The 25912-nt window shown below is 36.4% G+C and overlaps 1 protein-coding gene and 1 long non-coding RNA gene across 28 annotated transcripts in view; one reads left to right on the top strand and one right to left on the bottom strand.

Annotated features, from left to right (window-relative positions):
* Positions 1–25912, top strand: part of ADGRL3 (adhesion G protein-coupled receptor L3) — a 568292-nt gene that overhangs the window by 45813 nt on the left and 496567 nt on the right. The gene's annotated exons all lie outside the window — the stretch shown is intronic.
* Positions 1–25912, bottom strand: part of LOC148127206 (uncharacterized) — a 102150-nt gene that overhangs the window by 27026 nt on the left and 49212 nt on the right. For both annotated transcript variants that reach the window (XR_015742067.1, XR_015742068.1), the window contains exon 3: positions 23345–23486. This is a non-coding gene — a long non-coding RNA (uncharacterized LOC148127206). The remainder of the gene's footprint in view (positions 1–23344; positions 23487–25912) is intronic.

The raw sequence follows: 25912 nt of genomic DNA, 5'->3' as shown, positions 1-25912 counted from the left end.
TTGAAGTTTATAGAAAACCCACACCTACAGATCAGTATTTACATTTTAATTCTCACCACCCTCTGGAGCACAAAATGTGAGTTATCAGAACCCTACAAAACCGAGCTGAAAGTCTGCCTATCAGCAAAGATGTGAAAGAAAAAGAACTAAAACGCAATCAAAGAAGCCCTCAGAAAGTGTGGCTATCCCAACTGGGCCTTCATCAAATCCCCCAAAAGAGCCAGCAGGAGCTTCTCCATAACAGACAAAGAAAAGAACAATAAACCCAAGAAAACACTAAGTAGAAGCTTGTCCACCCCAAGGATAAAATACCCAGACATAAATTGAGCAACATAGTATATGCAGTGAGACATGTGCAGATCTGTACATTGTGAAACAAAACAACCAATTCACAAATGCATGGCACAACATAGGCGAACAAACTCATCAGGACAAGATTCAGCAATCTATCTGCATTTAAAAAACAAAAGGCCACTCTTTTGAAGATAGCAAAGTCCACATTTTGGACAGAGAAGACTGTCGGTTTGAAAGAGGGGTCAAAGAGGCCATCTATGTCGAAATTGAACAGTCCTCTCTCAACAGAGGGGCAGGGATATGACATTATCTATCTCCTGTCTACAACACAGTTTTTTCAGCAGTTCCAAGAAGGCTCCATACCCATTTGCACTACTCAGATGAGGATAGAGATAAACCTCCAAATAGCCTCAACAACTTTCTAAAAGAATGCAAATGACCAACTGTCTGCAAGGAATATAAATCATTCCATTCACCACCACCCAATCAGAACTGAAGAAGCTTTTTGAATGAGAAGGGAAATGTCTTCAAAGAAAAACAAGAAAGTCTAGTTGCTTCGTGTAAAAGCACCTTATGGACAACCATGACCTGGATGACTGAGAATCTCCATAGACATTCTGCTCCATATCTTCCGTCCTAGTTAGCAGAGTCCATGCACCACCAAGAATTTTCTGTCTTTGTGTGGGTGTGTTCATGTACTTGTTCCTTAAAGAGAGATGGGCTCTAGCACAGGTCTTAAGGTCAGAAGACAAAATCTCTGGTCCTGGTGACTGATCCAAATTGGATCATGTACTTGGAACATTGTAATGTATTTTAATTGTTGTTCCTTAAAATTCAAAATCTTTACACCTTATAGAACTAGACAAATAGGTGGTTCTCTAACAGTGCAATTGTAGGCACAACTATACAGAGAACCATTGAGTTCAATGGGTCCTACTCTAAAGTAAATGTGATAACTATTTCATTTCAGTTTGGTGTTAAAGCAGAGTAGAATAATGTTTTTAATATCAATTCTATTAGAATTTTGCCTTTTAAAAATTAAGCTTGCATATATCTTTTTTTACTGTTAAACAATTTTTAAAATTTTATAAACTTGGAATGTATTAAGAATTGTTTGCTGGTATAAAAGTAACATATACACCACAACATTCGAATTGTTTTGGATTACTCTTTAATTTCAGTGCTTCAGTTTAAGAATTTAATCCATATAGAGATTATATAGATCCAAATTAAAGCATCCTTGACAAATGACTATTCAAACTTTGCTTGACACATCCAGCGATAAGGAACTGCCATCTCTCTGGATAATTGATTTGAGTGTCAAGCTGTTTTTTTTATTACAAAGATTCAGCTTTTAAAAACCATTCAGTAGGAATATGCCTTTTCATAATATAAAATCATTATTCTATGCCCTTCATTTTGGGTTGTTGCTTTTGGTGTGATGCCACTTCAAAGGAGTGTTATCATAGCTGCCTTTAGCTTTCCTAAGACTAAGCATTAGGACATACAGCACTGTTCTTCAAATTCAGATGCCCAAAACTGCTTTGAAGCTCTTAGCAGCATACATGTACTACTTTTGTGCAGCACTTTTTTCAAATAAATTTTATTAAAAGTTTTCAAAAAGAACATAAAAACTTACATAAATACAGAATTAAAAAAAGAAAAAGAGCGAAAAGGAAAGAAAATGCAGAAAGAAAACATAAAGAAAATAGAAAGGGGCTTCTGATTTCTTTTGCAGCAAATATGACCACAAGGTTGTCTCTTACTTTAGGATTACAAAAAGCTGAACCTTTTCTGTTATGTAGATTTATTTTTCTAATAATCTTTTTCTGTTATGTAGGTTTATTTTTCTAATCATCAAAATACAAGTGCATTTTTTTCTATTTTATGGGAAAAGTGTATAAGGGGTTTCTAGTCAATCATAAATGTAGATATCTTTTCTCTAATCAAGGATATCAATCTAGACATCGCTGCAAAATCCATCATCTTTACCAACCATATTTTTTGTATCACAATGCTTTATTTAGTCACTATCTGAAAGAACTAGATTTCTTTAATAAACCAAACTTATAGAATTAGTCTGGAAAAAAAAAAACCCTGGTAAAATCTCTACTTTTACCATTACTAATTTTAGTTTCTTAAAATCCAAATCATGCCTATTCTTCAAAAAGATCTATATTTTTTTTGAAAAACCAAGTACAGGTAATCTTTGACCTTTATGTAATGGAGCCTGCTCATTAGAGTCATAAGCGAAAATGTCAGTTAAGATGGCCTTGCTTAAGGACCCCCCACTCTCTGCTTTCCTTTATGCAGTCATTAAATGAATGTGTGAGTCATTAAACAGAAATTGGAGTGCCTCAGGAATGGGGGAGGACTTAGAGGCCTTAGCCCCAGCCTCCCCCACTCCCTAAGATACTCTGTGCTCTGCTTCTCATCTCTTGGCGTCCCCACAGCCCTTAAGCTTTCTTTTGCCCCTCACTGGATCTTTGCAGGCCTTTCTCCCCTCCCCTCCCACACTGGGTCCCCATAGGTCCTCTTCCTCTTCACCACTCCCACCCCCATCACCTATTGTGCACATATCTTTTGAAGACCTCTGGAGCTCCAGAGGATTCCTCAGCTCTGTGCAGACTGTATATGGAAGCAGAATGGAACTGTCTATCCCTGGGCTGTGTGACAGCCTCCTGGAAGAGGCTTGCCATTTCAGTGCAATCACTGGGAATTTGGGGCAGGTTGAAAATGGTGGTGCTTCTGAAACTTCTTTCTGCTTCCCTAAAGCTACACAAGGAAGTGTCGACATGCTGAAAATGGCAGCCACTTCTGGCCCAAGGGTGAGTGGTTTCTCCTCCTTCCCCAACATAAGTTTGGAGATCTTCAAAAGATAAGCGTGCACTGGATGATGGATGGGTGAAGACCAGGTCCAAAACCGTTGAGGTCCCATCGGGGTGGGAGAGGCCACATCCCTGCGGTCAGTCATAAGAGCAAATGACTGTGGGGGTGCTGCAGCACCTGGAACTTCAAAACTGAGTCATAAGCATCTTTGGGGAGATATGTGGTAACTTATAACAGCCTCTAAGTGACTAGTCATTAAGCGACGACTACCAATATTCTCTCTTGTGCTGCCATTTGTCTGTCTATATATATCACCCAATCCTCAAATGTCCACCATATAAAGGAAGATATATGATAGTTTACCTTGAGTAATTTTACTATTTTTCTCAGAAATCCTATTCACTTTTTGGGGGGAGGCTCAATTCCAATTTTCCATCAAATTCACAATCTCCTGCTTTCTAGCTTGGTGCTTAACCACTAGACCAAATTGGCATTTTAAACATTTGTAATCCATACTCAGTCCAAAAATTTAGAAAAGGTCATAGCTGTAGTGCCTAATTCAGTACCACATTTTCCAGTTCCTGTTGCATTGTCATTTTTGTGCAGTTTCCCCAGAAAGTACCGTTTCTATCTCCTTCAATATTCTGTTATGGCTATCTAAAAATCCTCTTGCTTTCTGAATTGAATTCAGTTTAAATCTCTGAATCTAAAACAAAATTATTTTTCATTTCTAATAAAGCCAGATAATCCCGTTCTTTTTTTTCCATGTCTTTGCCTTGATCCTCTCTCTGATTCTCTAAATTTTATCATTAATTTGTTTTACCTCTTCAGGTATTTGCTTTATAGAACTTTCCATTTGTTAAACAATTCCCCTCATCTTCTCTCTCAATTTACAAATCCTTCATCTATACTTTTTTTCAAAAGCATCCATTTTATTTTCCACGTGTTCAATTTCTAAATTTGTGTATGTTGCTCTAAAAAGCCTTCTCTTGCCATTTTTCTAGTAGCCATTTTTTTTATAATAATCCAAAAGTGAAGGTGTCTCCAGCAAGCCACTCCTCCCCTCATTTTACTATCTTTTTGTAGTTTTTTTTTTTTGATAGCTCTTGGTAGTTTCAGCCAGAACACACATTCCATCTCCATAGCAACTAAACATGACAGTCTGCTTCTTTACCTTATCTTTCATGATGTAGAATCCTCCAATTAAATATACTCTTTAAGAATAAACAGCAAGTATTCCCACATGCCTGGTCCTATTAACTTAGTGCAAATTCATATCAAAGTACATTATCATAAGTAAAAATGATAAAAATGAAAAATAAAATAACTGTCCCCTTATCCATTTAAAAACTTTCTTAGATTTTTGAATCTTTAAATCAAAATCTCTTTTCTGGGTTTTTTTAATTGTAAAAGAAGGTTTAACTCATTGCCTGTGGTCTTATCTTGCTATAGAGGAATCTTCTGTAGACTAATTACTTTCAAAAGTGATTAAGAAATGAGGAAGGCAAAGCTTAATGTCCATCTCTGCTCCACTGCATTTAGGAACATAAATGAAATCCCCAAACTCCTGGCAGCAAAACTCCTGAGCCGAATACAACACTATTTCCATTTTTGCAGTTTACTCACAAGGAACTGCCATCTGGAGTACACATGGTTTATCTCAGCATATCTCTTTTATCCACAGGGATTGCAGTGGCCAGAATCCACCTTCCAGCTACAATATCTCTCTGTGCCTTTGGAGCATGTAAGCCCAGAATAATTTCCCCATCAGAAGCTCCACTTGTCTGCAACCTTGAAATTACATATATTGTACTGCCCACATCTGCTAACTGTCCCATTTTCCAGAATCTATTCTTGTAAGACATTTCCAAGCTCCTGATCATTCCTACTGGTCTTCTGAGAACTTGTTCCAATTTGTCTAATTATTTTCTTAAATTGAGATGAAACCTGGTCATTCAAAATAGAACGGAACTATTACTACATATTTTGGAAATGTTGTTGATGCAATCTTTCTTACTTGCACTCATGTCACTTGTTGACTTGGATTCTGTTTATGATTGAATACAACTGCAAGATCCCTTTTGTAAGTAACGACAACCTTGCATTTTTTCTGGGTATCCCCCAATATGAACCTGTTTGCTTGATTTAATTTTAAGTGAAAGACTTCACATTTGTAAGTTTTTTTCTAACTCTGGAGGTCCCTATTATATTGTCCTGCTTATCAACATTCCTACTTTTAGCTATCATTTTCTATAGTTTATTGTTTATATATTTTAATTTTTAAAAATTAAAATAAATAACCCTGACTTGACGCTATACAAAAATGATTATTAATGCTATTACTACTGAGTGCTGCAATAGCTGTCTAGCAATAGCTAGAAATATACTGCAGTTTCTGAAGGACTTCAGTCAATGAACTGGCATACGGAGTTTATGCTGCAGCAGAATAATTTAGATAGATGGGAGCATACCATCACAAATACCACACAGGTAAAAAGGACAGCAAAAGATCTTACATCACCATCCTTAGTGAATTGTCGAGTAGAGCTTCATTGAGTAGTGGTTGAGCTGCCTAAGGATAATCCAGTGATAGAGAGCCTGATCACAATTCAGTCACCTATTTAATAAATTTGTGGAGATAAAGTTCCTTGTATCTATTTCAAATTAAACAGTACGTTTAATTAATAACCTACTGAGCTTATTATAGCATTTCTCATCAGAGATGGTGGGATTTGTATCAGTTGCTAAGGAAATTGATAGGGCACCAGTGGAAAGGTAATACTAGTTTTCTGTTCCTTGGTTCATTATGGCTGGTAACATTGACCAATGAATTAATCTTTGTATGTACTCTGGTCGATGCACTCTGTGAAAGAGGTCATGATCCAACTTCTCTTAAAAAGTTATTTTATATTTTAAAAGATGTTAAGTTTTTAAATAACTTTTATTAAGTTACAGTAAACTTTCTTATAATGAGCTGATTTTATAATTTCTTATAATAAGCTGATGGACAGTACCATGCCTGGTCAATTAAAACTGACCTGGGTAGGTACTGATTATAGAGCCATTTTACTTTAGCTTCAGGCTTGGATATAGTATCCAAATAGCTTTGATTATCCTGATTGATGACTTACTGGGTGAGAGGAAAGGGCACTTTTGTTTATATACTTTATGTTCTTCTAGTGGTCATATTTTGGAATTTTGAGAATATGTCACAGGCACTCTCACAAAATGACTACCTTGATGAGCTTGTTTAGTTATAAAAGATCTACTTTGATGGGCATCTCAAATCCCAAAATAGCTATTAAAGAGAAGGTAACTTAATGGTTTTTATCCATATTCATGTGTGCAAACTAGACAAAGCAATTGATATTCTAGATTGCTGAGAAGAGAATATTGCTATAGCACTTTTTGTTCTTCCATACCCTATCTGAACAAAAATATCAACTTTCATCGCATATGATAGGTATACTCTTCTCTTATGCAACAGTTTCCAAATAGGAAACTCCAGTGAATCAAAAAATTCAAAGTGCTGTCAAATCACATTAACTTGGGCTATCAAAAAATCACATAGGAGAGGCTCAGTTTGGGTTTTGAATATATAGGAAGATAAGCCAAAAAGATAGAGAACACCTCAAAATACTTTGCTTAAATTATTAGTTCTCTATAAAACCTTAGGTGATAATTATGCCTATATCCTATTTAGATCAAGTTAAATACCAGTTTCTTCAACTTCCATTGGATTTTTAATATTCTACTTTATTTTGCCAACCTCATCCCCTGTTTTTCAATTATAGTGAATATGAGGATTGATACTTGTGATGTAAGAAGCAGTAGTTTTCAAATTACAAATGGCATCACAGCTGCTCAAAGCCAAGTAACATACCAAATATTACTTAGGAAGGGCAGAAGGAAGAGGCTACAAGGGGGAGGGAGGGGGAGGGAGAAGGAGAGAGATATGTGGCATATTTGCAGTATGGGGGCAATAAACTGATTGCAGCTGACATTTTAAAAATGTATATCTTTTCCTCTCCATAGTCACATTGTGGCTCTCTTTTATCCATATTTTACTTTTTCTAATGATCACACCAATCAGCCTCACATTCATTTTTTTCCATTTTCAGAAAAATGTCCAAAAATAATTTCCAATTGTTGATAAATGCATTTGTTGTTCTTTCCGTATTCAGGCATGTCAATATTATCATCTCTTCAAATTTTCTCATCTTTGCCAACCATTCTTTCATTGTGGATATTTCAGTCTTTTGATCTTTGTGCATCCCTAGTATCCCTTTTCTTGAGGATATGAATGTAAAACTTCCTTTGGTCTTTTCTAGTTGTCTATCCATTAGTCCCAAAGAAAAATGGTATTAATCTTTAAAATAGTCTGATGATTTCATAATTTGGGGAAAATCCTTTGGAAGGAATACAAATATTAATGATCGCAGTAGACATTTTTGTCTGCAATGAAGATTCTAATTTAGTTGAGCGGTGTCTGTAAGACTTCTGCCAAGGGCCAGTTGAGCTAGAGACTATCAGGAAAGATTGATTTATTGATTTATCAGGAAAGATTGATTTATTGATTTATCAGGAAAGATTGATTTAAAGTCCTTGAGTGAAAGTGGACACTGAATTCTCTGTACTAATTCTATTCCTCCATAGTGCTTCCTTCATTTTTCTGGAACTCTGGCCTGTTATATATTTGCACCACAGCAGTTATAACAAATGGTAAAAAGAGTAGAGTGCCATGGTACATAGAAGTTTGGAACTGGGTTCTCAAAATAGATTAATTTCAGGCCATAATCATACTATTCTTGATCACAAAGAATGCCTGCTGGGTATGGAAGGTTGGAAATAGATATCTAGTTTTTCTGTTTGCCCCATGAAAAGATTCTGCTTCTTTGCTGCTTCTTTTCTTTTATTCTTTTAAACTAGCAGATTTAGTATGGAAAGCACAACCAATGAATTACATTTTTTTCTGCAAAGGCTAAAGTTAATTATAATAAATAATTCTAAATTCTTGAGAAATGCTTTATGAAATTTACTCAAATTTCTAATTAATGAATTCGGAATTCTTGACAAATGCTTTACAGAATTTATTTTCACCTAAAGTGTCTCTAAAGTTTTACATTCATATCCTCAAGAAAAGGGATATTAGGGTTGCTAAATTTGTCACATTCTGTTCTAGTCCCTCTCTCTACAAACCACCCCCCTCCTAAATGTTAACAATTGTATTTCTGGTTTCTATTAAATTTGGTATTTTTCATCCCAATGTAAGTTTTTAGCTTGGGTATAGAGTTTTTTCCTGCAGAAAATTAAAATAGCTCAAAGCATTTTTTTTCATTTTCATTTCTATTTTTTCAAATTTACACTCTGACTTTGTTAGATTATACTACCTCTGAAATGAATAAAAAGATCCAATGCATCTGCCAACAAAAAACTATTTTGCTTCTGCTTTTCAATATATGAAAATAACATGTCAAGGGAGAAGTTGAGTGACTGACAGATTTAATTTTGGAGCACAGCAAATATTTACCTGGAAGGGGCTGTTCTGTGTTTTAAAGATACAGTGCTTTAAAGATATTGAGTCTTATATAAGTGTTTCATTCTGTTCATTGTTTTTACCCACTGAATAATAGGGATCTTACTTGCATAATTTTTTAACATCTTTCTGTATTAAATTTGTTATGATTTATTCCTACAGAAACAGTAAATTTAACTTCAAATCTCGATGACTTTTGTTAAAAATGAAAAAGTCTTACATATTTCCAGTGACACCAACAAATTTAATCAAATAACACTGCAATCAATCAGAGATAAATCAGCCCTTTCTTTTTAATAATTTAAATCAAAATGAAATCTTGGTGCCTACCCCAACATTTTAACTCTTTTCTGTGATACTCATCTTTAACTAGGTGTTTCCTATTGAAATTTGCTTTGTTGAATTTATGGTTCAGAATTGTCCTTTGTGAATGAACAATTCTTGTTGGGAAGAAAGTGCCATGGAAAAGAATACTGAAAAAATCATAGCCAGTAAAAACTGAAACACGACAGCATACAACAATACAAGGAAGTCAACATCTAACAGAAACAAATTAGAGAAGGACCCTCCAAAATAGCTGGGTCTTCAAAAGACCACTAAAGAGGTAGCTGCCCTGATCTCCACAGGGAGGCTGTTCTACCAAAAGTTGGACAAAGAGAAGTAAACTGAGATAAGAAACTATAAGATCCTAAATGCAAAGAAGCAGGGGAGATAGACAGAGTAACAAAAATTACTTAGATTCACATTTCCTATTACAATTATTCATCCACTGTTCCAGAAAAAAGTGAACAAAGAATTTCAGAACTGATGGTGCAGGCATGAGACACAACAAAAAGCAATCTTTTGAGCATACATTTTCTGTAACCTCAGGAAAACAACAATAAGGGAAAGATTATTTAAACACACACATCCTTTGCTTTCTATTGTGTGATCTACCCTAGAAAATCTTGAATATTTAGAAGCAGAAATTCCTTCATATCCTGCTATTCAGTGCATAAAAGAACTGCTAAATAGGTGTTTGGGTGATTTGCATTGATGCCGTATTATGACTGCTGCTGTGAGTGTCCCACATTTTGACTGATTATGAAGTTGCCATCATAAAAGTAGCTTACATATTATTATTATTAAATTTATTTGCTGCCTATCTCATCATCTTGCTGCTGTCAAGAGTTCCAAATTTTTTCTCCAAGTCCCATGAGACCCAAAAGGAAAGTTTCTGGTTTCATCTTCATTTTCAAAGTTTTACACATCCATAAATGATAAAAAGTCCCTTCTTTACTTTTACACTTCCAACATTCATTTGACATACCTTTATTCATCTTGGATAACTTATCTGGTGTTAAATACCAGCGATACATCATCTTATAAATTTTTTCTTTTAAAGAAAGTTTGCTACGTATTCTTAGAACTAACAAAGAAAAAAACCATTATTGTCTAATGTCTCAAAAAAGGGAGTATGGTGCAAATGCTGCACAGGAGATACAAAAAACAAATCTGTGCTCAATTCTGCATCTGCTAGAAAAAAATGGATCAAACATAGATATTCTGAACCATCCTGCAATCAATTGAATAAAAAGCTTGCAGGGTAGAATTTGGAAAACTTTATATCAACATATAGTGGCAACCAATCAGTTTCTGTACACAATCACTATTTTCAAGTAAAGCATCTATAAAATACTGCAATCACTATAGTACATCATACAACAGTGCTATCTGTGGACTTGTTTCGAGTTAATCAAAGACAATGGGCTTCACTCAATCAGCAGAGAACAAAACCTGTTGCTCTGGTTGCCACAGTGACCAAGGATTTCAGTCTGGCAATTAGCCAGGAGGATGGACAGTCTTCCACTTTTTCTTTTGGTTTGAAGCACCTCACTTTTAATCCTGCTGCCATGCCTCTGTGTTTCATATAACAGGGCAAATTTTTTCCTGTACTGTATTTGCACATCTGTATTTCTTTTCTATCTAAAGTAAGCTACCAGGAATTGCTTTGATTGCAGCACCATGGAAATACGTTTAATAAATTAATATAAATAAATATAAAATGCACAAATGTAATTCATAATGTATCCAAATAGCTAAGAGAATGCACCGGGAAGGTAATTAATTTGTAAATTATTATGATACCTTCTCTGGTTGGCTAGCATTCAGACCTTATAGCTCCCTTGCTGCTAAGTCAGATGAGGAAATAGTGTTAGTCTTTTTGGCAAGCAAGCATACAGAACAAGCCTCAAGACAGGTAATTAAATTGTACACTATTGCTCTTGCCATTCACATATATATATGTGTGTGTGTGTGTGTGTGTGTGTGTGTGTGTGTGAATGATATATACATATAATACACGCAAAGAGAAAGAGAGAGACAGCCAGAAAAATTACCAAGCTTAACCCCAACAATTAATTAATTAATTAATTCGTTCATTCATTCAAGGATCATGTTTTCTTGTTAATTTTAATTTGCTCTCTTGAACATTCTAACTTACTCCTCTACCTCCCCTCTTTCTATTGTCCTGAAGGTTTAAGTAAATGAGGTTCAAAAATGTTATTATAATCCAAATCCCCTACCCCCAGTCAGGCCTCATTTATAATCTTTGAACTGTTGTAGCAGTGGAAAGAAGTGGCAGTTTGCAGAGGCATCACTCAATACTGCATAGCAAGTGAATAAAGCTTTGGTTCTTAAATCAATGATGACAATTTTTAATCCGCTAGATTGCTCTTGTTTAATCCAGAGGGCACTTGTAAGGTGACATGTTACTGTAAAAAGGAATGGAAAATACAAACATTATTTATTGCATTTCTTTGAACAAAGGATAGTGGCTTTTATTCACTAAATTATAGGTAGCATTTTCTTTAATATATTAAAATGGTACTTAGAATTTTGGCAATGTGTAAATGTTTTATTATTAAATCTTTTAAAAGTTAATTGCATAATCAGCTTGTTTCCTTCCCCCAGGAAAGGAAAAACCTTTCCTTGCTTTGGCGGCCAATTCATGCTATCATTTATAAATTTATTAAAGCAATATAAAATGGAAAAATTAAAAGTGTAATCAGAGCTACTGTATAATTTAAAACCAAAATCTTTCCAAGGTACTGCTGTCAGAGGTTGCAGTCATGAGACCAATGAGTGCAATGAATTAGCTAAAGGCTATATACAATACTCAGCTATCATTATAGATTAGACTATCACAAAATGTGTGGTAAAGCACATGCTAATATAGCTCTGCTGTGCAAATAGCATTGGTTACCAGTTTTTTTTCTGGGTCCATTTAAAGGTGCTGGTGTTGTCCCTTAAATCCTTACATGGCAAGGGCCTGGTATATTTCAGAGACCACCTCTTCCCGGTTTCCTCTGTCCATCCCACCACATCTAATACCATAGTTATGTTATGAATTCTGTTGTGTAGGAAGCCACATTGGGCAGGTCCTAGGTATTGCACTGTTGTATCATCTCTTCCCGCCATTTCAGAGAAAAAGCCAACCTCATCACTCCTGAGCTTTCAATGGTTATGCCAGCAGGCCTAGGAAGTCCAGAACATGAAAAGAACTTATGGGTGCGATGGTTCCATTATTATTGATATCAGTCTATTAATTTTATTTTTTGCTTTTTGTTTAGTTCTGCTTTAATAGTTTTTAATGTTTCTTACTAATTATATATAATGGTTTTAGGTAACGATCGTTTTATATTTATTAGATTGTTGTATGCCATCCAGAAGACAAAACGGTTTATAGATATGCAGGATTGCCTACTTCTGATACCATCTTGACTCACCACCTCCTTAAGTATTTTTTTGTCTGTGTCTATCCTACAAACAGTGATGAACTTGCATTTTGGTAAAACAAAAATGTCAGTGGTGTTACTGGGAATGGTTATGGTTTGCTGCGGAAATAGAGAGCTTCATTCTAATGCACATGAGGTTGAAAAGAGGTTGGGGAGGGGGATAACATATCTAAGGTTGTCATTTGTACAGTGGTTCTAACACTTTTTAGCTGCTATTTATGTGTCTGTTAAAAGCTTAACTTGATTCTCTCCAGATAACATCAGGAGCCAGAACTGAGATTCTGTTTTCCACAGTGCTACCAGCTCCATTGTTTCAGAAGCATCACTTTTAAAAATCTGTTTTAAAGGAATTAGGTAGCTGAACAAAAAGAAGAAAGTGGTTAATAAAATGTTCATTTCTTTTAGGATGTGACTGTCATGTGTGGATTTTCAGTCTTGTTTTTAAAGAAAAAATAGTAGGCTGATCATTTTTTTCCATGAGGGAAAAAAGTAATGTAAGCACAAGAATATAAGGAGTTTCAGAATGAACTTGGGATATCACCCTTCTGCCAAAAAATAAAGAAAGAAAAAAGAAATTGTAACACTTAAACCTTCCCTTAGGTTGTAGTAAGTCTGATTCAATTCTGCCAGTGAAATTTCCACATACTCAGTTTTTCTTGGAATCATGTAGCAGCTACAGAGAATAGCCTAGAAGAGGCGTGGTTGTTTTAAGGAGTTGCATACTGGTGTTACACACATGTGTTTGGGAGCATGTTTTGCACACTCCAGTGACAATAACCCCAAAATAGGGTATTGATTATATACTATAGTTCTGTGAAAACCTAAAAATCTCATCTCAGGTTTTCAGAATTTGAAATATAACAATATATTGTTGCCATTAATGCTATCAGTGCTTCATGTGGGACCTAGTGTACTAAAACACAAAGTTAATTTTAGTGAACAAATAATAACTTTTTTATTTTAATTAAAAGATAGTGTGTCTGTGTAAAAAGCAATTATCTCATTAGTTGCACAACTTTCAAGGTTTTGTAATATGGACATTTCAGGTATTTTGGATATCCCCCGCCCAAAAAAGGGACATGAGCTCTTCTCTATCATCCAATAATGCAGGATATGGTCATCAGTTACAGAAAGTCAGATTCTGGATAAATGTGAGAAGAAAAAACTTTCAGCAGTAAAAACATCTCAATCGTGGAATCAAAGAAATAGTGAATTCTTCTTCACATGATTTACTCAAGCAATCCTGTGATTTTAAGAAAAAATAAAACTACTTGCATAGTATTCATCCATAGCTTAAATATTTTCCAAAACAGCATAAAGCATTTGAAGCAACCACTTCTCAGTGCCTGTTGGTGCACACAAATCAGTTCTCCTCAAATCTTTAAGCCGTTGTGTCTTACAAGGCTCATATGACTGTCTCTGGACATTTTTGCATGAACATGTAGAGCAATTTTATATAGCTTTTGGATCTAATCGAAGTGCATTATACACATACATATTGTACATAACCATGCAAAATTTGCAAAATAAATAAATAAATATCAGGCTGCTTCAACAATTGGAAGAGAAATGTTTTATTTATACTACTGCATATAAAAAAAGCCCTGAATGTTTAATGTATATTTTATCAGAATATTTCCCTATTCAGACAAACCCTCCAAAGATATTAGACAGGGACAAGATGCACAGCCTCCAGAGAGAGGAAACTTGAATGTCAGCAGGAGGCTCTTCTCTCCACTCACTTCAAAACCTTAAAAATCGTTGTCTGTGCCAGTTGCTTCAACAGAGGCTATTTTAGCAATAGAGTTCCAACCACTGACATCTTTCTTCAAAGAGGCACTTGGGGAGAAACGCATTGTCAGACTCCTGGCAGCCAGTTTTCCTACAAGCAAGATTCTCATTGAATCTTCCTTTAACAAAGTTAAGTGATATAAATTTCAAGAACTCAATTTTTCCTTCAGCTAAGGCAGAGAATTCCTTGGCTTTTTCCTAGTGATTCTTCCCAAACTGATGGCTGTGCATTTCCAAGACAATTGAGGAAGATACAACTGTAGATTCAAGCAGAACAGTCAGTGATCACTCTTCCTGCTATTCCAGTCCCCCAAAGCACTATACAGGTGAAACTCGAAAAATTAGAACATCGTGCAAAAGTTCATTTATTTCAGTAATGCAACTTAAAAGGTGAAACTAACATATGAGATAGACTCATTACATGCAAAGCAAGATAGTTCAAGCCGTGATTTGTGACAATTGTGATGATTATGGCTTACAGCTTATGAAAACTCCAAATCCACAATCTCAGAAAATTAGAATATTGTGAAAAGGTTCAATATTCTAGGCTCAAAGTGTCCCACTCTAATCAGCTAATTAAGCCATAACACCTGCAAAGGGTTCCTGAGCCTTTAAATGGTCTCTCAGTCAGGTTCAGTAGGAATCACAATCATGGGAAAGACTGCTGACCTGACAGTTGTGCCGAAAACCATCATTGACACCCTCCGTAAGGAGAGAAAGCCTCAAAAGGTAATTACAAAAGAAGTTGGGTGTTCCCAAAGTGCTGTATCAAAGCACATTAATAGAAATATTAAGGGATGACCGCAGCTTCAAGAGGATTGTCAGGAAAAGGCCACTCAAAAGTGTTGGGGACTGAAGCTGGAGTCAGTGCATCAAGAGCCACCACACACAGACGGGTGCTGGACATGGGCTTGAAATGTCGTATTCCTCTTGTCAAGCCGCTCCTGAACAACAAACAACGTCAGAAGCGTCTTACTTGGGCTAAAGAAAAAGAGAACTGGTCTGTTGCTCAGTGGTCCAAAGTCCTCTTTTCTGATGAGAGCAACTTTTGTATCTCACTTGGAAACCAAGGACCCAGAGTCTGGAGGAAGAATGGAGAGGCACACACTGCAAGATGCTTGAAGTCCAGTGTGAAGTTTCCACAGTCTGTGTTGATTTGGGGAGCCATGTCATCTGCTGGTGTTGGTCCACTGTGCTTCATTAAGTCCAGGGTCAATGTAGCCATCTACCAAGAGATTTTGGAGCACTTCATGCTTCCTTCCGCAGACAAGCTTTATGGGGATGCTGACTTCATTTTCCAGCAGGACTTGGCACCTGCCCACACTGCCAAAAGCACCAAAACCTGATTCAATGACCGTGGGATTACTGTCCTTGATTGGCCAGCAAACTCGCCTGACCTGAACCCCATAGAGAATCTATGGGGCATTGCCAAGAGAAAGATGAGAGGCATGAGACCGGACAATGCAGAAGAGCTGAAGGCCACTATTGAAGCATCCTGGTCTTCCATAACACCTCAGCAGTGCCACAGGCTGATAGCTTCCATGCCATGCTGCATTGAGGCAGTAATTGCTGCAAAAGGGGCCCAAACCAAGTACTGAGTACATATGCATGCTCATACTTTTCAGAGGTCCGATATTGTTCTCTGTACAATCCTTGTTTTATTGATTGCATGTAATATTCTAATTTTCTGAGATTGTGGATTTGGGGTTTTCATGAACTGTAAGCCATAATCATCACAATTATGACAAATCATGGCTTGAACTATTTTGCTTTGCACGTAGTGAGTCTATCTCATATATTAGTTTCACTTTTTAAGTTGCATTACTGAAATAAACTTTTACATGATATTCCAATTTTTCGAGTTTCACCTGTACATCTTCATTTTCATAGTGTCTATCTGAATGCCTTCTAAAATTCAAAGGTGCATTTCTCCTGCTTAGTATACACCCTGTATTTCTGAGGTCCCATTTGTTTAATCCAGAATTCAGGGGAAACCCCCCTCCCAATTGTTGTCTAACCAACAAAATATTTCATTCCTGAATCCCTTAGAGATGAAAAGATAATTTGATAAAGTAAAGGCCATCACTGTATTCAGACTTTCTCTCAAGTGTGTCAAATATAGTTAAATATTCATGGCTCTCTTTCATGTCAATCAAACTGTAAGTCCCTCCCAAGTCTATTTTATAAAAAGACTTGCCATTAGAATCATTCCAGAAGATCAGAGTCCTAGAAGCAACCGTTGGCAGTTACATAATTAGTCTGAATTTACTTTTGGAAAGCTACTTTGTACTTACAGAAGCAGAAAACAATTAAGATCTAATAAATTGTTTTGCAGGTTGTTAATACATTTCTTTCAACAAACCAATTTAGTAGATATAGACTATCTGGTGTATAGCAAGAACATGAGCTCTAGAAATCAAGATGATAGAACAATTGCTATAAGGAAAAGGGGGGGGGAGCGGGTTAACGACCATATGCCTGCCTTTTCCTTTACAAAGAGCATTTTCCTGATAAAACAGAAGGAATGCCTGCAACTGATGGGTTTGACAGTTATGGGCCTATTTCATTTTAACTACAATAGGAAGAGGTCAAAGATAATTGTGCAGTCACCAAACCATCATCAGTGATAAGCTGGACAATATGTTAGGAGATCAGGCCAGACCATAAAACGTTCCCCACTATGATTTCAATACGTATTGGCTGTTATGTCGTCTGACAGATAAAATCATTGTAAAATTCCTTTGCCAATACAATTAGCTGTTTTATGATGAGGCTGATATTGAAAAATATACATCACAGCCAACTTGAGAGCAAGTTTACAAGTGAGCTAATATGTTGCTTTTTTACATTTCATGTCTGAACTCCCCTTAATTTCCCTCTTCTGACTTCTTGAAAGGACAGTTCCCTTGTTTCTTGAATTCTCATGGTTGGAGCACTTACAAGCAGCATGACATTTGATTTCAAAGATATTGTAGAGAAGAAATTCAAAAATCATTATTCAAGCATCACTGGGTAAATTTGCCCTGCCTGGATTTTCTTTACTAAAGAGAGGAGACACAGAGTCTCTCACTCTCTCAACATTATACTCTAAAATAAGTAAAATTCTGGTCAGTTGTGTGATGTCTTATTCCTGACCTGGTCTACTGGTAGGTATGGCACTTTTCCAAGAGCCAGCTAGTGTAAAATATCCTGAATTCCCACGGTGAAGGCCATAACCCATGGTACATCTGCATTGGTTTTGTATAGCTGAAATTGGTTCTGTTTATTCTTAGATTCAGCTCCACGGGGATCCAAAGAATTGTAGAGAAAAGGGGAGTGGATGTAGATAGATGTAAAACTTCCTCTTCTCCCCTCTTCTCTTCAGTGTGCCTCAGCTTTTGTAGCTTTCCATCTATAGATATGCAGTGTTGGAACAACTTCTCTAAGTTGTTTAGGGTACCCTGAGGAACTGGTTCATCTCACAATTCATTAGATGAGCCTTCTTAAATCGATCAGTTAATGACAGCTCATTTCAGCCCACCTCTCTCAAATACAATTGAATTTCCAATATATGTGCCTGCACTCGTCACTTAATCTTGATGCAATCTGCAATTTCTTGATTAGTTGTGGTTGTTCTTGTAGAATAATCAAAGGCAGTTTTCATTTTCCGTATACAATTGAAATAGTTACAGGAACATTATTGTCAGTGATAGATATTGTCCATTTGGCAACCCCATCTGTTGAGAATTCAGGAATAAAATTCTGCTTGAACTCATTCTGTGGAAAACTCAGCTGCTCAAAGAAATGTTACACTGAATACTGAAGCCTTGGATTTGTCTGAGATCCATCATACTATCCAGGAAAGCAAAACAACATGGCTAGAGGTTCAGAAATGATAAGTGGCATAAGTATGGTAGCTGTAGTTGGCTCTGCTTGACAGAATTGCATCATTTCACTAGTGACATCTGAATGGCTAACTCATCTTGCCCTATTTGATGGATGCTGATATTTTCATCTCACTTTCTAAATATACCATATATAAAACTCAAGGTACTGAGCTTCCTTAATACTCTTGCCTTCTCTTTTCCCAGATCAGCCTTGTTATATGGGTTGAACTGAGACTAGCCCAAAGTCACTCAGCTGGCTTTCATGTTTAAGGGAGGCCTGGTTTCTAGGTCAGCATCTTAACTACTAGGCAAAGAAAGGAAAAAGATTTCCCTTCCCTGCTGTTTCCTCTCCTTCTTTCCCCTCCCTCTCTCCCTCCCCTCCCCTCCCTTTTCTTTTTTTCTTTTCTTTTTTTCCTTTTCTTTTTCCTTTCCTTTTCTCTTTTCTTTCTGGAATTCAAGATATAGTGTATCCGACTCACATTTATTTATGAATTTATATATTTCATTTAGAAATTAAAGAAACTGAACATTGCATTTCCAATCTTCGGCTACATCAACAATTCTATGAGGGAGATTGGACTGAGAGAAAGTTTCCCCAAATCACCCAGTGAGCTTCTGTGACTAAGGATGGACTTAAATCTGGCTTGCTCCATTCTAGTGCAATTCTTTAACCATAAAAACATATTGCCTGTCAGTGTTATAAAAGGAACTGTTTATGTTCTGATCTTTTGGGAAAAAGAAGAATGGATTTGTCAGAAATTGATTGTGAAGAGAATTTACCATGCATACTCCATCATATCCTCATTCCTCAAGCCAGGAAAATCTGATTCTGAAAACATGGTTATGTCATTCATTTCAAGACTTTGTTTTCCTAAAGACAGGTGCATGTGGCAAATTGCCTGAAACTTTGTCCCAATGTATTCACCTATGTAAAGGAAATTAAATTGCAAGTTGGTGCTTTGATTAATATCTTGCTAGGAGGTTTTTGATATTCTGCCTGTATTCCAAACCCTTCATTTTAGTAGAATAAATGTTCATCTAGGATGATATCTTTGTTTTAACTACTAAAAGACCACCTCTAAAGATAAAAGCCCTGTTCTTGCAGAACAGAAATAATATGAATTTGACCTTTAATAGAAGTTAATAGTAATGCTGAGTTATTTAGCTCAATAAAACTAGAATCCAACAATATTTATATCCGTAATTACTAAGTTAAAATATCACCATTCTCCTAACAATATCATGGCATTACTGGACATCCTCCTATGGTTCTTTATAAAGTTGAGAATATAAGTTGCTACCTTAACCTCTCAGATAATTATTACTCCTGCAATTAACCTCTGGGAGCAGGATGGTTTTATTTATTTATTTCTGCAATTTCTATAGCCGCCCAACTCAGTCAAAGACTCTGGGCAGCATACAGTTCAAAAATATATATTACAATTTAAAATATTAAAAACATTTTGAAACATTAAAAAATAAAACCATTAAAAACATTAAAATTAAATTAAATTAAATATACATAAGAGCAAGATACTTGTCCCATTAGCAATATAGCCAGAAAATGGGGCTCTTCAGCATCCCAGGCTCAGAAACAGCCAGGTTTTTAGGGCCTTATGAAAAGTTAACAGAGTTGAGACCATTCTAATCTCTGAAGGGAGGATGTTCCGTAGAGCAAGGGCCACTGTGGAAAAAGCCCATTTTCTAGACAACCGACATGCTATGGCTAACAGGATCTGTAGCATGCCATTCTGCTCACCTGATTTGGGAAGAGACTCTTGAAAAAGATGATCCTTAGGTACTCTAGTCCCAAGCTATGTAGAGCTTTAAAGGTAACCACCAGCAACTTTAATTGCACCTGAAACCCGCTGATAATCAGTGCAGCTCATGTAGAAGCAGTGTTACGTGTGTCATATATCTAGCAACGTTTACTACCTGTGTGGCTGCATTCTGCACCAGGTGGAGTTTCTGAATGGTCTTTAGGGGCAGCCCCATATAGAGCATGTTATAGTAGTCTAAATTGGAGGTTTACAAGAGTGTGAGTTATTGTGAGTAGGGCCTCCCAGTCCAGGTATGTGCACAACTGGAGCATCACCCAAAGGTCTGTAAGGCCCTCCTAGCTACACCTGCCATCTACTCTTCAAGCAGGAGTTGTGGGTCCAGGAGGACTCCCAGATTGCACTCCAGGGTCTATCTGGGGCCATGTAACTCCATGCAGAACCAGAGATGAAAGAACCCTGTGTCCAGGAGGTCACAATACCCATTGCCATTTTATCTTGCTAGATTTGAGTTGTAGTTTGTTTCACCTCATCCAGTCCCCAACAGCCTCCAGACACCGAGTTAGGATATCCAAGGGCATCACTGCAAAGGCTTGGATTGAGATATATAGTTGGGTGTCATCTGCATACTGAAGATATATCACCCCAGGCGAGGGTGTACTTTGAAGAGCTGCTAGTGAGAACCTCCAAAAATGGCCATATAGTTTCCTAAGGCAGAGCAAAGTATGATTTGCTGGTTTGTACCAAACACAGAAATTAATTTCATTCCATGCCTTTCAATTCTGATTTGTTGATTAATGAGAAGCTACAGGGTCATATTTTCAATTCTCTTTCTAAGTAAGTAAAGTTTATAGTTATCTCGATCATGGAGGAGCTCTTTATCTATGCTGAAAAGAAGGAAACTTCAAATGATGCTTTTTAAAATTTGCTATCCTGTAGAGCAAAATTTGCTCAACAGTGCTTGCTGGTCTAAAGGAAAAGCTGATAATGATGAGAAACTAGCTAAAAGTGTTCAGAAAATATTTAAAGTTATTTAAGAACTTTACATATTCTTACAGGTAAAAGAGTCTTTTTTTGACCATGTTAAATTATTAATCAGCAGTCATGGAAGACACAGTTAATGTTTCATGGCATCTTACAAACATTATTTGTGAATCATATGAAACCAAAGCCAATTTATACAGAGGACGATGCCCATTGGGAACAGAACTTTCTGTTGCTAATTTATGATAACATTATTTCTAAAGTAGCTATTGTCATGAGACATAAGATTAAATAATGACAGAATTCAGTCACTTTCACTAATTAAAGTGCTACTAAATATTCTTGTATTTGGAAAGATAAAAGTAGGACAGTAATGTTATAATTACTAACCTATATTATATTACATGCAAATAGATAAATAGGTATCACTTTGGTGGGAAAAATAATGGCATTTCATGCGGAACTACAAATCCAACCAGTGCCGGATCTGCCCAAATGCAAGGCAATATTAGTGGAGGGAAAAAAGCCCGGATGCTGCTGCAGAACACCATTAGCCACTCTATATGTGGAGCTAGTTCGCTTACTGTGGTATATTTCTGGATAGTCCATGAACATCAATGGAACAGACTTGCAGACTTAAGTAGCCAAACAATTAATCAGTCTCAGCACTGTATTGTTCTGGTTCATGTACATCGCCATACACTAAATAAATGAACTTATATATCAAGGTCAAGAAATAAATTTCTCCTAAATTCCACACTCGAAATGCTAAAATCTATTTTAAATTAGTTACAATTAGCCAACAAGTATCTCAGTCCCATCTTTCAGGAGCTTTAGAATGCACAAAAAGCTAGTGTTGGAAAGTTTCAGCAATTTTTTGGAAACAGTCCTGTGAAAATTACTGCTGATCACTGAATTTGTTGTTAGATGAAGTGACTGAAACTAGGTCCATCACAGAGAACATCCTCTAGCCAGTTCTTGCCAGATGATTCCCCCGAATCTTTGCCAAAGAAATCTGAAGAGTTTGTGATAATTTTCCTTTGGAGTAGTGATTAGAAAGTGGTAAAAGGAAGTGGAAAAGTCTGATTCTTGATTCATCTCATCTCCTTCTCTACTTGACGCCCCTGTAATCTCCTCTGGTTTCTTGATCATAAACTAGTTTACAATTTTTTCTAGGATTTTTTCTTGGGTTTTTGTACCATTAGGTAGTGTGTCTAAGATTGAAATGGAAGTAATTTTCACTGATGCTGAAGGAAGAAGAAATTATAATCAGGGGTCAGGTATTCTGTACCCCTTCTCTAAAATCCTGCTAGTTAAAAGAGTGTTTAAAAGCATTGGGAGATTTATTTAATTATTTATGTCCTTCCTTTAGTTATTTTTAGAAATAACTTAAGGCTGCAAACATATACAACCCATATTCCTCCTTTTATTTTCGTCACCATCACAACCCTGTGAGGTGAGTTGGGCTGAGAGAAAGTGACTGGTGCAAAGTCCCCCAGCTTTGCTTCCCATAAAGTGGGACTAGAACTTACAATCTCCTGCTTTCTAGCCTGAAGCCTTAACCATTAGACCAAACTGGCTCTAATTATGTTAATGATCATGATATCCATTAGAAAACCAACTCTTTCAAGTCTGGTTTATGTAAAAAGATTCTAGGTAACATTTTCCTTTCATGAAAAAAAATCTATGCTTGTTTACTGCTGTGAGGGAAGTGTTGTTGATTGGCAAAGTGGCACATAGTAGAGTTTGAGAAGAAAATCAGCAGGTAATGCTGGAATTCTTCAGTAAAATGAAACTGAATATAGTCAATGTGTATCTTGGATGTTAGCAAGGCTAACTGAAATTTTGTAGCAGGAGAAACTAATAGCAAAACAAACTCAAGAGTGTCTGAGGTGGAGATGTTAAAAGCAAAATCTTAAAGTAATGCAAAAAGTACAAAACAAGAAGAATTAAGACCCGAGGTTAAGAATTACCATGGTTAGGACTAGGAGCACAGAAATCCTGGTCTGCATCCACCTTCAACCAAAATCCTCATTGATTGATTTTGCATCATTCACTCTCACTTAGCAGGATTGTAATAGAGAAATAGGAAGGAGTGCTATGTACACCAGCGTCGGCTGAAAAATAGGGTACACCTTTAATAAATACTTATAACTGCATAAAAAGGAAATAGAGGTCAATAGAAACAGCTCACAAAGACAGAGAATATGCAAATAGCTTGGAAGTGTAAAGATGTTGTCAGAAAGACTGAAACTCAGAATGTGCTGTGATTGAATATCTCTTCCAATCTGTAAATAACAAGACAATAAGAAGAAACAGTATGGTATCTTTTTAATGAAGAAGTAAAATGCTAATAGGTAACAAAGGAAAGATAGAACTCTTTGATTTCTATTTTAGTTAAATCCTCCAACAAGAGGCAATTAGAAGAGGAAGTTGTAGAATACCGATTGCAGTTTAAGATTAATAAAGACATGGATGTGGAATACTTACTTTGTGTTCAAATCAGATCAACTGTGTCCTAGGATACTGAAAAAAATCCTGAACTTCTGTCCATTGACTTTCAGAACATCTGGAGAATTGGTGAAGTGTCCAACCACTAGAGGATAGGCAGTGTATAGTTTGATAGGACTCCCTGGGAATAGATTGTAAAACAATTTATAAATGATTTGGAAATGATTACTAGGAATGTGGATGCATTTGTATAAAATAAAAGTTCTGCATAACTTTGGATTTTTGTTTTCTATTCAAATCTGTTAAATTTGTTAGTACATTGTGAGATTGTAATATATATGATATGTGTTGAATTCAGCAAAGTATTTGACAAAGAACTCCATGACAGTCTGATTAGCGAGCTGATTCAGTATGGAATGATAGAGAAATTATATAAATAAATGTAGTCATCAGTGATTTTTCATTGAATGCCACAAAGATGCTACAAAGTTCTGTACTTTTTACAATAAAAATCTGGAAAACAAGAGTTCATATTTAACATATATATTTAAGATACAAAAATGAGTGGAAAACTAATTTTTAGAAGACAGAATAAAAATGATTTTGGTATGTGAAAAGGTAGAACCCCAACCGCAGTTCCAGTGAACACATTTGAAATTAGGAGAACATATTAAGGGAAATCTCAGAATCCAGCTGTTTTGGAGGATGTGACCAGTAAAAAATGTTTACCACCCTAGTCAAAGGGTCCCCCCCCCACACACACAGTTAGGTACAATTCTGATCAAATAACAGACTGCCGTATTGATTATGAGCATGACATTTTTAGGGAAGCCAGAAGTGTATATGGTTCTTAAAATCTTTGCAGTCAGAGGCAATTTTAGAAATTAAGGTAATGGCTCAAATGTTCTTTCTTTGCAGAATACTACCAGCAGAATGCTTGGTTAGTGTTTATTTTTAAAAATAAAATAAAATTGTTGAAAACTCTGGAGACCTCTGAGAATTAGGTATCAAAGATTTGATTTCAGAAGGAATGACTCTCTGCTGTATTTTAACCTCCTTTTTTAACATCTGCTGTTCTTTCTCAGATTGGAGAGAAAACCCATTTGTGAGATTCAGAAAGCAAGTTATAAGGCTAGATTGTAATGGTAAGTTGGCAGAGTGATGCAGAAAAGTGCCAATTAGAATTGCAAATGATACCATGCATACAGGCATGCAAACATGGAACTGGAAAATTGGCACTCTAAGAGCAAGTACTGATTGAATTTAGAGATACTACACAGGCAGGAAAACTGGAGGAAAGCAGACGGATATGGGATAGAGCTGGTACCATGAGAGAATATTCAGAAGGAGGAGATTGAGTCAAGTCATAGAACCCAAGACTGGCTAAGTTGTGGGCTTTGGTGCATACAAAAGGAATAAGTGACATAGTCAACCGTTTATCACACCAAGGTACCCATAAGGCCACTTGGAATATTTTCAGAGTGGAGGTATCAACCGTCCCACTCAGTACATACATAAATAAAGACACCAGTGGCATCTTTTGTTGCCAAGAGTATAATTTACTGAGCGGTCGTGGATATGGAAGTAATGAAGCCAACTCTAACATCTGTGTGGGTGAACAGCATAGTTAAACATTCTCCTTTTTCCCTGGTCCTCTCATTGTCACTTTATTTCCTCCAATCAATTATATTCAGTTTGTTTTGGGAACAGATTCTTTGTCCAGTGGACTTTCCCAACAGGTGACCTTGGAGCGCTGTTATGTCTCATCCCTGAATTGGTGCTTTTGCATTCCATTCCCTTCGCCCTTGCATTCCAACCCATTTCCTCCCCGTTGCTTCTTGTCTAGCTGTGAGCAAGGGTTTGCGAATCAAGCCAGGACAGGAGGGCAGAAGTGGAACAGGGAGAGAGAAATGATGAAGACAGGGTAACACCTGGATCGAAGAGTACCTGTAGTAGTGGCAAAGAAAATATAACATTGGCATAGGCCTGCAAAAGTTAAGTCTTGTGGATACATCAGTAAAGGTTGAGAAACTGTTTAAAGACAGTCTTTCCTATCCCTTCTCTCTATTCAAACTTCTTTGCAGTCTGCTCCCTAACCTCAAAACAAAGCAATATTCCTTTAGAGATGAGACTCATTTATAGCCCTTCCATTTTGAACAGAAGTATTTGGGATTGAGGTTCATTTTACGTTTATTCCCATTCATGTACTGCTGGGATTTAAACTGTTCCAGAGAAACCAAAGAAAAAATAATAATTTAAACAAAAAATGAATACAGGGCAGCCTGAAGGTGGCTGAAGAATCTTTTCTATTGTATAAAAGCTGCAACATTTTTTTAGGATAAATATGGTATGAAACCCAATTTGATGTAATAGTTAAAAGGTCCCTGATTAGTAACCACAAGACCTTGAGTTCTAGTCCCACTTTTAGACACAAATCCAGCTGGGTGAACTTGGGCCAATCACCCTTTCTCAGTAGGAAGGGAACCATGCAAACGACTCGGTGGTGATATTCAGCAGGTTCTGACCAGTTCTGGAGAACCGGTAGTGGAAATTTTGAGTAGTTTAGAGAATCAGCAAATACCACCTCTGACTGGAGATTTTACAGTA

The sequence above is a fragment of the Pseudonaja textilis genome, chromosome 2 (assembly GCF_049901715.1).
Source record: "Pseudonaja textilis isolate UNSWEBS1 chromosome 2, rPseTex1.2, whole genome shotgun sequence".
NCBI lineage: Eukaryota > Metazoa > Chordata > Lepidosauria > Squamata > Elapidae > Pseudonaja > Pseudonaja textilis.
The sequence above is the reverse complement of the archived record's forward strand: the minus strand, read 5'-3'. Positions and strand labels throughout refer to the sequence as shown.